Below are 15,373 nucleotides of genomic sequence, written 5' to 3'. Positions count from 1 at the left end.
TTAAATGAACAATGAGTCACTGAAGACATTGAAAGAGAATTTTTTAAATTCTCAAAGCAATGAAAATAACATACAACATAACATAGCAAAACTTATGTGATACAGCAAATGGAGAACCAAGAGGGACGTCAACAGCAATAAGTGCCTACATCAAAAGAAATAAACAACCCAGCAATGCACAACGATTTATAAAAGCAAGATAAGTGGCTGGGTGTGGCTCAAGTGGTAAGAGTGCCTGCCTAGTAAGCTCAGAGCCCTGGGTTCAATCTCCAGAACCATAAGGAAAAGAAACAAGGAAAGAAGGAAGGGAGGGAGGAAGGAGAAAAGCAAGAAAAAACAAACTCAAAATCAATAGAAGGAAAGAAATACAAAAAATATAATAGAAATAAACAAAATGGAAACTGAAAAAGATTGGCTTTGGTTTTTGTTTTATTTTGTCTTTTTTGGTGTCAGGAATAGAACCCAGTGCTTTGTACATGCTAAGCAAATACTCTGCCACTAAACTACACCCGTGGCCCCAAGAGTTGGGTTTTTTGAAGAGATAAACAAAATTGACAAACTCTCAGCTAGACTAACCAAGAATAGCAGAATAAAGACCCTAATAAACAGAATCTGAGACTTTAAAGGAGTCATTACAAGCAATGCCACAGATGTTATTATGAACAACAATACTAACAAATTGTAAAACCTAGAAAAATGTGTAAATTTCTGGTCCCATGTGACCTACCAAAATTGAGCCATGAGGACACTTTAAAACATCCGAATAGACCTATTACAAGTAATAAAATTAAATCGATAATAAAAATCTCCCAAAAAAGAAAAGCCAAGCAATGGATAGGCCTCACTGTTAAATTTTACCAAACTTTTAAAGAACTAATGTTAATTCATCTCAAACTATTTTAATGAATTGTAAGGGAGAGAACCCTTCCAAACTCATTTTATGAGACCAAAACCAGAGAAGGACCCAACAAAAAAAAAGAAAGAAAAGTAATGCCAATATCCCTGATGAACATAGATCAAAATTCCTCAACAGAATAGTAGCAAATTGAATTGAAGAGCATCAAATAATCATTCGTCATTGTTAAGGGGGTTTCAGCCTAGTGATTTAAAGACAGTTCAATTTATGCAAATCAATATGTAATTGCATTATCACATCAACAGAATGAAGGATGAAAAATCAGATGATCTTCTCAATAAATGCATGAAAAGCATTTGATAAATTCAATGTTCTTCCATGGGTAAAATCTGTAAAAATTAGGAATAGAAGGAATGTACTTCAACATAATAAGTGACAAACCCAAAGCCAACATCAAACTGAAGGGAAACACTGAATACATTTCCTCCATGATCAGAAATAAGACACAGGTGTCCACTCCCACCACTCTTACTGAATATAGTCCTAGAAGTTGTAGTCAGATCACTTAGGCAAAAAAGGTAATAAAAAGTATACAGAGACAGAGGGAGAAATTCAAATTATTCCTGGTTGCAGGTGACATGATTCAATACACAGTAAACCTAAAGATTATTAAAACTGAGTTTAAAAATTCAGTAAACTAGCAGGATATAAAATCCATACACAAAAATCAGTAGCTTTTCTACATCTAAATAATGAATTTGCTGAGAAAAAAATAATGAAAGCAATCCTACAATAGCCACTCCAGAAAAAGGCTAGGAATAAATTTAAGTAAGGAAGCAAGAAACCTCTACAATGAAAAATATAAAACACTGATGAGTGAAACTGAGGAAGACACACACAAAATGGAAAGACCTCTCCTGTTCATGGATTGGAAGAATTAATGTTGTTAAAATGTCCATATACCCAAAATAATCTACAGATTCAATGCATCCCCATCAAAAAGGCAATGACATTCTTCACAGAACTGGAAAGGACAATCCTAAAATTCATATGGAAACACAAAACACCTCCAAATAGCAAAAGCAAGAATGAGGAAAAAGAACAAAACTGAGGGCCAGAATACATAAAGAACTCAAAAAAAAAAAGAGCAAATAATTTAATCAGTAAATGGGCAATGGAACTGAACAGACACTTTTCAAGTGAAGAGGGACAAATGACCAATAAGTACGTGAAAAAATGTTCAGCATTCTTAGCCATTGAAATGCTAATCAAACTGCACTGAGATTCCGATCATTTGGTTAGAATGACTGTCATCAAGAAGACAAATAACACAAAAACTTGTGAAGATGCGAGGGGCAAAGAACCCTTATACACTATTGGTGGGAACGTAAAATTATCCAGCCACTGTGGAAATCAATATGGTGGTTCTTCAAGCAATTAAAACTAGAACTTCCACATGATCCAGTCACACCACTTCTGGATATACACCCAAAACAATCAAAGTTAGTTTATTGACTACCTTTGTAGCGGTACCTACACACCCACATTTATCATGACACTGTTCACAATAACCAAGTTACAGAATCAGCCTAGGTGCCCAACAACAGAAGAATGGATAAAGAAAGTGTGGTGTATATACACAAAGGAGTTTTACTCAGCCATAAAGATCAGTGAAATTATGTCATTTGCTGGGAAATGGATGGAGCTGGAAATCATGTTAAATGAAATAAGTCAGTTCTCACAAGGACAAGTATTGCATATATTCTCTCATTTGTGGAATCTAGAGGATAAAAATAAAAGGTTGTGGAGTAAAAGAGGGACAACTAGTGATGTAGAAAAGGAAAGAGGAAAGGGGAAGGGAGAAGGAGGAATAAGAAAGTACACCAAAGTACATTATATGCATGCATGGAAATTCCATAAGGAACTCCTTGCTTTCTGCAATTCACATATACTTATGATAAGTTAATTTAAATAAAAAATCCTTTAGCAACACCAAGGCATGGTAGTTCTTGCCTGTAATTCCAGCCCTCAGTAGATGAAGGCAGGTGGATCACAAGTTTAAGGCCAATCTGTTGTAGAGTTGCGTGTTCTATACATGTATATTAGAGCCAGTGAGCTGAAAGTGTCATTCAGTTCTTTTATATTTTCCTTCATTGTGTCTGTTCCATTAATTCAAGAGTGAGTTACTGTAAACTCAGTCCATAATTGAAGATATGCCTATTTTTCCTTGAAGTAATAGTAGGTTATTTTTTAAAAATGTTTTAGCTAAGTGTAGTGGTGCACACCTATAATCCCACACTTAGAAGACTGAGGCAGAAGGATTGTAATTTCAGGCCAGCCTGGGCTACATAGTGAGACCCTGTCTCAAAAAAAATTTTATTAATACACATTAATTGTAATGTATTCTAATATTACAGTAATTGTAATATTAATAGGGTTCAGTATTATTTTTCTGTACATGCATATAGTGTATGCTGATCAAATCCAGTCTCCCTTTTCCTGCTCCCTATCCCTGACCTGCTCTAATAATCACTATTCTGCTTTTAGGTTGACTTTTTTAGTTTCCACACATGAGAAAGTACTTGTCCTTCTGTGTTTGGCTTATTTCACCTAACATAATGTGCTTCAATTCCATCCATTCTGCTGCAGGTGAGAGGACTTCATTCTTTTTTTATGGCTAAGTAATACTTCATTATGAATATATACCAAATTTTCTTTTTCTGTTGATGGGCACCTACGCTGATTCCATGCCTTAGCTATTGTGAATAGTGTCACAATAAACACGGTGTGCAAGTGTCTCATTGGTATGATGACTTCATATCACTTAATTTGGATATATACCCAGATGTGGGAGAGCTGGATCATAGGGTAGACCTATTTTTAGTTTTTGGGAAACACCAATACTGTTCTTTATAGTGGCTGTACATATTTACATTCTCACGAACAATGTACAAGCGCTTGTTTCTGTAAGTCTTCTCCTGAAAGTGTAGACAAATCAACATTTATCTGTTTTGGGTTTACCAACAACTTAACTGTGACACAAAGGCACAATCTCTAAAATATCAACAAATTGGATTTCATCAAAATAAAAGATAATTAGGAAAATGAAAAGACCAGTGATGCTCTGGGATAAAATATTTGAAAATCACATATTCAACAAAGTTCCTGGGTGTGTAGAAGAAGTAATGGAATTTAGTAAGAAGAATAGAAAATATAGGGGGAAGATTTAACAGATACTTCACCAAGATATGCAGATAGAAAATACTGTATGAAAAGGTGATCAGTATTTCTAGTCGCTAGAAAAATGCACATTGAAATTACAGTGAGATTCACGAAAATGGCAAAAATAAAAAAACTAACCATATCAAGTGTTAGTAATAGTAAGGAGAAAAATGAACTCTTAAATATTGCCAGTGGGTATATAAAATGACATAGCTACTTGGATAACAATTTGAAGATTTCTTTTCCTTTTTTTTCTTTTTTTTGCAGACCATAAAAAAGTATTCATGGGAACTGTGACACATAGGGTTATTACAGCTACATTTTATATGGAACAATTACTTATCAGCTTGATAACACTGCTGGAAACTCTTTGGACAGAAACGGCAATTTTCAAAAGAAAAACATGCTTAGTACACAAATGTTTAGTAAGTAAAACATGCACCTGCCTTATGTCTCAACCATTCTACTCCACGCTGGTTACCCCAAAAAATGAAAGTTATGTTCTAAGACTTATACACAAATATTCAGCAGCAGTTTTGTTTGTAATAGGTAATACGTGGAAACACTCAAAATTTCTATTAAGGGCTGATAGATAAAGTGTTCTAAACGCATAGTAAGAAATATTAACAACGGAAATAAATGACATATATGTGCATTTCAAAGTAATCACTTTAATGAAAAATGCCAGGCAGAGAAAACGTGTATGTTATATGACTTCATTTATATAACATTAAAGAAAATGCAAAAAAAAAGTTATAGGGGCGCAGCATGTCAGTGGTGACCTGCGTGTCACGGAAGTGGGGGAAGAGGGAGAAAGGAAGAAAAGGATACCAAGAGCCAGAGGAATCTATTGAGGAAACAGGACTTACGCATTACATTTGCTCTGGTGATGGTTTCCTCACATCATAATTTCAAACTCATCCAATTGTACATTTTAAATAGCACATTAGTGATAGCTCAATAATTTTTAAAAATGAAAAACTTCTCACAAAGGAAAAAATCCTCTAGGGCCTAGGAGCTTCCAGCCACAATCCAATAATCACTCAAATAATTTTTAACACAAATAAAATTCTCTTCGAATGCCTACCTAAAACTCTATCCAATTCAGAGAAAACAACCATTATTAGAATAATGTGTGCTTTGCACTCTTTTAGTTAATTCATTTACTTACCTGTACCTATATATAACTTTTTCACATAAAGTTACACTCATTACCATGCATCTGTTCTAAAATATTGCTTTTTTCTCTCTAAGGTGTGTTTAGAAAAACCTTTTTTAATAGAAACACAGTACTAAATCAATCATAGGGAGCCACCTGATTCTATGATGTTCTATAGAGAGACTCAGATGTGAACTTCAAGACATCTTTGTACACACCTTTGAGCACTGATTTAATTAGAAAAGAATTTCTAAATTCTGAGATTATCAGTAAAGTGTTAACTTGCTCAGTTAACAAACAATAGCTCAGATTCTTCCCTGAAGAGCATAATATGCAAAAAACAGATAGAAATTATATGCAGAAAAGAATAATAAGTGGTAAGTTTTCTGGAAGACATTATGTTTTAGTAGGAGACATGGACAGGTGAATAGATTGTTACAATGCAGTAAGATGAACACTCTGATAGAAACCAAGTAACTGTGAAAAAAAAAAAAAAAACAGGTCAGGGTACCCAGCCTTGGGAGATCAGCATAAATTCTCTCTGTAATTCTTCCTCTGCAAACTGCCATGCTCTTCAACAGGCTTACACCTTCTCTTCTCCATCTTTCTCCTTCCCTCCAGGCATGCCTAGCACAGGGCTCTTGGACAGCCATGCCTCAATCACAGTACTGGCCAATAGACTAAGGTTATGGTTGGGACAGCTGCCTAGATCCTCCTGTTCTCCGGGCTGGGTCCAACCCTCCCTCCTTAGGAGACAATAAAGATCTGTGTTCAGCGTCATCCTGCAGAAAGTTCTGGACTCCACAGAACCTACTGCCTACTGTGTTTTGGCAGTCATGAAGCGCCTATCATCCACCCTTGCAATCTTTATGCTCCTGGCCCAATTGGTTACAGGTAAACACAGGCTCTTGGGGAAGAAGAAATACTGGCCAGCCTAGAACAGGAGTCTGTCCAAGGAGCCCTGATATCAAATGTCTGTGGGAGTGGGGGCAGGGCTGTTACTGACAAGGGCTGAAATTTTGTCCTTCTTCGGAGCACCTCTGTCCCAAGGCACTTCAAGACTCTCAGCATAGAGCAGTGGGGGAGGGGAATGAGATCCAAGGGTAGAGGTGGATCTGACGTTCCAGGCTTCCCTCTGTTCTGTCACTTTAGGGCCAGACCAGTCATGCCTTTATAGGTCCGTAATATTACTTCCTCCAGTGTTCTTGGCCTCCTAGAACATCTCTGATTTTGTTCTTCGTTGTGGTTAACCAGGGGCAAGGAAGGCTGTTTCCACTTTTAGGACTGTAAGTTGGAAAAGAAAAGAAAAATATTGTGGGTGAGCATGTGAACGTATTGGAATTCTATAGAAGATTTCAGCTCTACCGCTGTAAACATTCCTTCTTTTTTTGTTTTAGTTTACTTTATTTTTTGAGACAGGGTCTAGTTACGCAGCCCAGGCTGGCCTTGAACTTTCATTCCTCTTGCCTCTGCTTCCTGAGTGCTGGGATTACAGACATATGCCACCACGCTTTATTTTATTTTTTGCAGTGCTGGGGATCAACCCCTTGCAGTTGCTAGGCATGTACTCTATCACTTAGCTACGTGGCTAGCACTATTTCATTTTTCATTGACACAGTATTGTGCATTATTTGTGGGTTATAAAATGATATACATATTCATTGTGTAATGATCAAATAAAGGATAACTGGCTTATCTACCCCTTAAACATTTATCATTTTTTTCTCATAGTGCTGGGGATTGTACACAGGGCCTCAAGCATGCTGAACACATGCCCTACCACTGAGCTATACCCCAGCCTTATCATTTCTTTATGGTAGGACTATTCAAGAGTCTCTCTTCTAGCTACTTTGTAACATACAATACACTATTGCTTATTACGGTAGCCCTCCTGTCCAATAGAACACTGGAACATATCCCTCTTATCTACCTCCAATTCCATACTTTATATTTATAAATCCTAAATGGGAACAATGGAAATGTTTTAGAAATAGAGAAATTGGTACAAAAACTTCATCACTGCTTACATTCTTTTTAAAATTGTAACCAACTAATATACAAGTTTGTAACCTACTGTTTATCTTTTTTAGGTGGACTTTTAAAAGCTTTTAAAACTTAAGATTGTATCAGGAAACTTTTCATAGATCTTTATTCCTTGAAAATACAATTTTCAGTAGATAAGTTTATGTTCTGTCTTATTTTTGTGCTAATATTCACTTGGAGAGTCCCTTATTGTGTGGGTTGGATCTTTTTTATCTAATATGTGATTATTATAAATAACATTGCACAACTTTATTGATGTATCATTGTGAGCCTTTCTATTCTGTAGGTAAAATTTAGAAGCTTCATTGGTCAGTCTGAGGGTATTATTTCTTTTAAGTTAAGTGGAATATATTGTCAATTTTCATTATTAGTGTATTTGTATTTTTAACAGTTGTATTTCTTGTTTCTTGCAAATATTCCTAATGTATTGGTTGCTTCTAAACTTTTATTTATTTAAGGCACAGAATTTTCATTTGCATGATGTCAAATCTATTAGGATTTCCTTTGCATTCTTCCATGAGCTTAGAAACAGTTCTTCTCCTTGAGAACAATTATTCACCTATGCTCACTGTTTTCCATGATTTTTTTTACATTGGATTCAATTCCATCTTTTATACAAGGTAAAAAGTAAGAAACTGACTCTTTTGAGTACAATTTCCTAATACAGAGTCGCATAACAACTCTGCGAGCTGCCTCTAGAGAGAATAGTGTGTGTTCCCTGAAGTTCACAGAACTACTACATTTGATAGTGGGTAAATGGATGCTAGTAACAGTGTGAAGGTTATCTCAAAAGGTGTTTCAAGCCAATTGCATTTTTGGAATTCTATAATTTTAGACTGCATTGGCAACGCACCTCACATACTTGCCATGATATCCTCTTTTTAAACTAAAGGGCCCTGAGAAAACTCCTCATGTCCCTTTCTAGACAAACACAAGTAATTTGGGATCATACTGTTGTTTAGCCAGGCCTACATCAAGGTTTAGAGGCACCATAAATGCATACATTTATCCCAGGGCCCAAGGTTAGAAAGGTAGTAAACTTAATCTGAGGTTTTCAGTTACTTTTCCCAGCTATAGAAAGCTAAAAAAAAACATTTGAATGTTATCTCCATAGAGATATAAGGGGCAGTGAGAAAGAAGGGGTGATAGAAGGAAGAGCTGGAGATAAGTTTAAGGGCAAAGACTGTCACGGAGGGCCTTTGAAGATATACAATAGTAGAGAGAGGAGACAGTGTAAGAAAAGTTGGTTAATCCTCAGAAATATCAAATTCTTGCCCTCTCCTGGCCTTTGCATATGCTGTTCCTTCTTCTTTGAACACTCTTCCTCTAGACTTCCATACAGCTGTATCCTTTCATCCTTTATGTCTAGATTTCAGGGTCATCATTTCCTCAGTGCTAATATCCTCAGTGGTGTCATGCAGAATATAATCTCGGGAGTGAGTGGTGTGTACTCTGTGTGTGCACATATTCACTTAATCCTCAGAAGGGAGCAAGCAGATGATAAGCAGTGTTAGTAGTGGTGACAATCAGCACTCAATAATGATTGCTTAATTCACTGACTGGCTGTTACCTCACACTATGTCTTTCATTTGTTGCACTTATCTCAATTTGTAGGTATTTTGTTTATTCAGGTCATTGTTCCTTTTCCTTCTCCCGCTCTCCAACGTAAGATTTTCAGACATTGTGTTCTTGTTCTTCTTTCATTTCCAGCATCTTGCAGAGTTCCCGACATAGTAGGCACCTGTAACATATTTGTTTATTGAATAGATTAGTGAGTTAGACAATGCAAGGAAGAGTTCCAGCATCTCTTCAGGGCCTCTGTGTGTTAGGACATGTGACGAGATATTTTATATCTGCATATAATACGGACACATGTATAGGCCCTTCCTGCACGACACCTTTTTAATGGACATAATCCTAACAGAGTAGAACTTATTTTTTATATTCAAAATGCTATAGAATGTACTTGTATCTCAACAGCAGATAGACATGTATAGAGAAGTAGATATAGACACTGAAAATTTTATATTTGCCTTTCCATAACTCAATCCATTTTTAGCAAGACAATATACAAGACAAGTCTAGAGTTACACTGTAAATACAATTTGTAGAACCTCAGAAACATGGAAAGACATTTTGAAAATCTCGCCAATTATCAACAAAAGCCATGTGTGTTTTTGGCAACGGTGAGAATGACAGCAATGCTTTGAGCACTTCCAATTTTAAAATGAAATTTTCACATAACTTCTAGTTAGGTGTTTATTTTAGGAGATTGGTTGTGGATTTTGTGTTCATGTGTAAAAGACAGATATTTTCCCATTTAAAATAAAGGGAACTAGGTGTCTGATTGAGCATTTGTATGCAGAATTCTAATTTCTGAAATGGGGGTCCATTCACATATAAACAATTCTGTATGTGTACGTATTTATAAAGTCTCATTTAATCTTCAGATCAGATTTTCATGATTTGGAAATATATATATATAAATAAAACTATATATATATATATATATATATATATATATAGTTTTATTTTTTGGTGATAAACATCTCAGGTGAACACTTGGTATAATTCCTTTATGCAGGTAATTGGTATGTGAGGAAGTGTGCAAACAAAACAGGAAATTGCAGGAAGGCGTGCAGAAGTGGAGAAGTGCCGATAGAGCCTGCTACGGGGATGTGCAGCAAACAAAAACAGTGCTGCATCTTGACAAGCCAGCTGTCTTCTTGTGGTGGGAGCACAAAGAGTACTGCAGCTGCTCCTGCAGCAGAGACTGCGGGGGACTCTGTTGCTGCCACCACTGGTGGCACCGCTGGTGGTGGTGATGGTGGTGCCACTGATGGTGGTGGTGGTGCTGCCACTGGTGGCGATGGTGGCACCACTGGTGGTGGCGGTGGTGCTGCTGCCGATGGTGGTGATGGTGGCGCCACTGTTGGTGGCGGTGGTGCTGCCACTGGTGACGGTGATGGAGCTACTGTTGCTGCCACCACTACTGCTACCACTACTACTGCTGCAGAATGAACACGGCAGCCTCTGTCTCCTGATTAAAACAAAGAGGCTTATGCTGGTGTTGATCTACTCTCTACACCCCTCCCACTGTGCCTCCACTCAACCATGTTTTCAGAGACCTGATGTCTCCATGCACCAGCACCTCCCAAATGAGACAAAGGTCAGGCACAAATAGAGGGTTAGTCTAAAACCCCCACTCGGGATAAAAGCAGCAGCATCGTTAACAGAGACAGCCCAACATTAATAATGGTAATTATCATTGAACTTTAGGGTGCATTGGAAGTATCTTGAGGGACTGCTGAAACACACGCCTGCCTCACTTCTGGTTCCTCATCCTATGGCTGAATCTGAGACTTTGCGTGGCTCACCAAGTCACAGGTGACGCTAGAATGACTGAAGGCCTCTTGGAGGTGTGATTTTCTATAGATCAAAGGCGATATTTCCTATATATTTTTGAAGCATTAGTACTACGACAGCATCCCACACAATGCTTTAATGATCATTTTCTAGACTTCTTACAACAACCACAGGCTATAGGTGTGATATTCTCCCTTCACAAAGTGGAAATTTGAGTTCTAATCATTAGAAACCAAGGACAGACTAAACTGACAATATCATGGTATTGTTCAATTTTCTCCTCTCCCCAGAAATCCTCAATTTTGGCTTCTAACTTGGATTAAAGGAAGGGATATCGTGAACTCTCTAGTTGGACCTGAATACTGGGATGGCACTCCCTTTATGAAATCAGATTTTTCCTTTAAGAGCTCTGCCCACACCAATAAGAGAACATGACTGGGTTTGTCACAGTCATCCCTCCATGCCTCAGGACTTGAGAGTTGGACCGGAGAACAGGAAATGTGGTGGCCTTCATTTTCTGGACACCTGCAATAATCATGCTTGCTTTTGTTGGTCTCAACCTGTCCATTTGTGAAATTGGCATGACAAGATTGGAATGAATATTTTGTTCTCTTCTCTTGTCAAACTGATATCCTTCTGATTCTAAAAACATGAAAGTAGCGTATGCCTTGTGGGGTCTTCACCTTTGACCTCATAAGAAGCCAAAAATTTAGAGACCTAAAGCTGGGAGAAAACTTTGGTGGAAGGGTCCTCTCCACTACAGACACAAGTCCTTGAGTGTCCCCATAGAATCCTCCTCCTTCTTCCTTGATTTCAGTCCAGTTACTAATAGATCCAGGAACATTCTACCATCTCTAATATGTACCATGATTCCTGACTCCACCGCCACTACACAGGTTCTGCTTTCAGCCCTTGCAGTAGCCTCCCCATTGATCATTCTGTATTCCATTCACACATACCCCTTTCTCCACAATGATAGCCAAAGTCAATTTTCTGAAACACGAATCTAACCTCCAGTCTGCCCTCTAGCTACTTTGCTCAAACATCCTAAGCCAACTTTTCAGTCCAGCCTTCATTGTTCCTTGTGTTCAGAACCTAGATTACATTGTAAGTTTTACCTTCTATCCCTCTCCCACAGGGCATCTTCCATTTCTGCCATACGTACTTATTTGACATTTACTTGAGCTTACCAGATTGCTTCTGGTATCGAACTTTTGTACATACTCTTCTCTCTCTGCTAACTCCTGCCTGGAGTGGTTTTTCGTCAATAACCACACCACTCTTCCCAAAACAGAGCTGCTGCCACTTCTTGGGCTCCATTATTATGGTTTATCCAGGATTTTATGTCATCACACACACACACACACACACACACACACTTTAGGGTCAGACATATCTGAGGTCATTTGTGGTCCCACCCATGTTCCTTCTCAGACTACAGAGTGATTTGCCATCTCTGAGCTTACATTTCTGAACATAAAGAAAAGAGAACATATCTACTCCCAATGAAGGTATTTTGAGGGTTACAACAGCGAATATTATGTTAATCACACCACAGAGACTTAAGTCAAAAGCAGGCTACTGATTCCTAGATGAGGGTCAACAAGACACATTTCCCTAGGGCCCTGCTCACAGGGCCATGGCTACCATCTAGGGGCATAAGTGATTATTAGATATGTTTCACCTGGGGGAAAACTCATTACCCTGTAAAAAAAAAGAGCAAGTGGGGTGGGGGTTGTGGGCTACCTTTGAATAACCAGATGGGGATTTAACAGCTCCTGTTGGTACTTGCTGTGCTTTCTCCTTTCTTGATCACTCTCTTGAAAGAATCTTAGAGCTGTGATCACTTTGATTATGGAGAGGGAATCTAATCTCAGTGCTGACATGTCGTCCTGTCCTCTTACCCTTCCTTCAGACCATGCTTGAACTTAGGGGGCAAATAACCTTTCCCTGCTTTGGGATTGACTCATGGAGTCTGGGTGTTAAGAAGAAAAGGAATGTTCACTGTGTGAGAACCCACAATGTGCTGAGTGCATTAATGCATCACTTTATTGAACAAAATAATGGTGCAATAAGTATGCTAACATGATCAAAACTGAGCAGCCAGGAGCAAAACACATCTAAGGTTGCATCTAGGTTTTATCCTTGCTATTCTTAGTCATCATTTGCTCTTTATCTAAATTTCTTTGTTGGTTAGACAGATATAATTACACACTTATCTCTTAGAATCACTCTAAAACTTAAACTAGGTAAGGCACATATGGCACCACTTTCTGGCACCCATGAAATGCTAATAAACTTTAAAAAGCAGGTGAGATACAGGCAATTCTCATTCAAAATTTAAAAATTAAGGTAAAATATAAATATGCTGAACTTCAGAGAAGAGGAGTTTGCACAAAAACAACTATATTTGGAAGCCAAATTTGTCTTGCTCCTAAGTCCACCTCTCTAGTGCATCTCCTACTAATCCTGAAGATGTTCTCAAAGCTGACTACTGCCCCTTTAGCCTGTCATTAGCTATAGCCATAGATTCCCCAAGAATGAGCTCTTTAAGTCATGCATTTGCATATCTGTGTGCATTCAGGACCTATGGTCTTTGAATTCATCTCTGCCTTAAATAAATTGTAAGACATTTGGATTTCAATGGCCATTAATACTTAATCTCAATGGGATATTCACTCAAAAATCTGAAGCCTTACGAGCCTCACCTTCACTGCTCAATTCCTGAAGGCATTCTGGTCTTATGAGCTCTTGCCAGAATTGCCCAGTAAGTTCTGCTTTCAACAGCATAAAGCTTCTCCAGCCTGCATCTCCACACTTTTCTAAATTCTTACCACAAACCAATTACAAAGACTTCTCAGCCACATCATCAGTAGTCAGAGCACTGACTCCCCTTCTCCGATACCAGCTTTCTGTATTAGTTGTTCTTCTCATCACTGTGACGAAATCCATGCAGAAACAACCTAAGGAAGGAAGGATTTATTTTGGCTCATAGTTTCAGGGATGTCAGTCCACCATAGTAAGGACAGCATAGCATAGAAAAGCATTTCACTTCACAGCCAATAGGGAGCACAGCAAGGGAACATGGGAAAGGCAAGACACAACCCCCAAGGGCATCCCCTCCCCAGTGACCCATCTCCTCCAATTCAACCCCACTCTTCACCACTCTTCACCACTTCCAATAACATGGTCATATTATGAATCCATCACGGATTAATCAATTCATTGGGTTAAAGCCCTCTTGATCTAATCCTCTCTGAAAACATTCTCACAGATGCATCCCGAATCCCCTGGGCATTTCTTAATCCAACCAAATTGGAAATCAAGATTCACCATCAAAACAGAGATAACAAATGCCCTTCCCTGCTGGTTCCATGTCAGTGAAAAACAAGTGGGGAGATTAGGTTTGTACCTTCAGTCACATCTAGTGGTAGAAAAGGTTTAGGGCAGCACTCTCCTTCTCAGCCACCTAGTTGTCATGATGACCAAGACATGGTCTCCACTTCATCCCCAGGGATTGGGGAAGGAATCAACCCTCTTTCCAGCTGGTGAGTGGAGAACGACATAGGATAAGAGGGTGCTGGTGGATGAGTGTCTTTAATCTAGAATAATGTTAAAACACAATTTTTAAAATTGAATGAAAAGAAATGAGAGGACCATGGACAACCCACACATGAAACAGGCCAGTTTTGATATGGCAAACTGAACTACAGTGTGGAATGCTAGATTTTTTAAAATACAAATTTTATGTATTTAAGATATATAATATAATGTTCTTATACACATAGACATACCAAATGACGACTGTCAAGCAGTTTAACACATCCATCTCCTCTCATAATTATATAGCTTTTGAGATGAGAGCACCTGAAATCTACTCTCTTAGCACATGTCCAGCATAGAGAACTGTGTTACTAACTCTAGTCTCCATGCAGTACCTTAGTTCTCTAGACTTACTGATCCTATATACCTTTTGACCATCTCATCCCTTCTCCCACCCTGATAACCACTGTTCTGCTCTCTGCTTCAAGGTATTGACTTTTTAAAATTCTAAATGTAAATGAAATCATGCAGTACTTCTTTTTCCTGTGTCTGGCTCATTTCACTTTGCATAATATCTTCCAGGTTTATTTGCATCCTCATGAATGGCAGCTCTCCTTTTTCAAAGCTGAGTACTACTCCCTTGTAGATGTATACCACAATTTCTTTATTCACTTATCTACTGGTAGACACTTAGCGTAATCCCACATATTGGCTATTATGAAATGCTGAAATAAACATGGGAACATAGCTATCCCTACATGGCAATAATTTCATTTACTTTTGTTGTATAACAAGAAGAATTGATGGGTCATATGGAAGTTCTGTTTTCCATTTTTTCAGTACCTCTGTAGTGTTTTATATAACAAATGTAACAATATGCGTCCCCAACAATAGTGTCCAAGAGGTCTCTTTTCTTCACATTCTCACCAAAACTTGTCATCTCTTGTCTTTGTGGGGAAAGGGGCTGGGAATCAAACCCAGGGCCTTGCACATACTAGGCAGGCATTTTATCACTGAGCTCTATCCCAAACTCTTGTATGTTTTGTTTGTACTTTCTTATTCTTTTCTTATTGTCTTAAGTTAATTCTAATTCATATACCTGGTCTTCAAGCCCTGATAGTCTGTCTTCCACTTGATCCAGTCTATTGGTGAATATTTCAACTGAGTTTTTATTGGACTTATTG

Source organism: Castor canadensis, chromosome 5 (genome assembly GCF_047511655.1).
Source record: "Castor canadensis chromosome 5, mCasCan1.hap1v2, whole genome shotgun sequence".
Classification (NCBI taxonomy): domain Eukaryota; kingdom Metazoa; phylum Chordata; class Mammalia; order Rodentia; family Castoridae; genus Castor; species Castor canadensis.
This window is presented reverse-complemented; position numbering follows the sequence as displayed.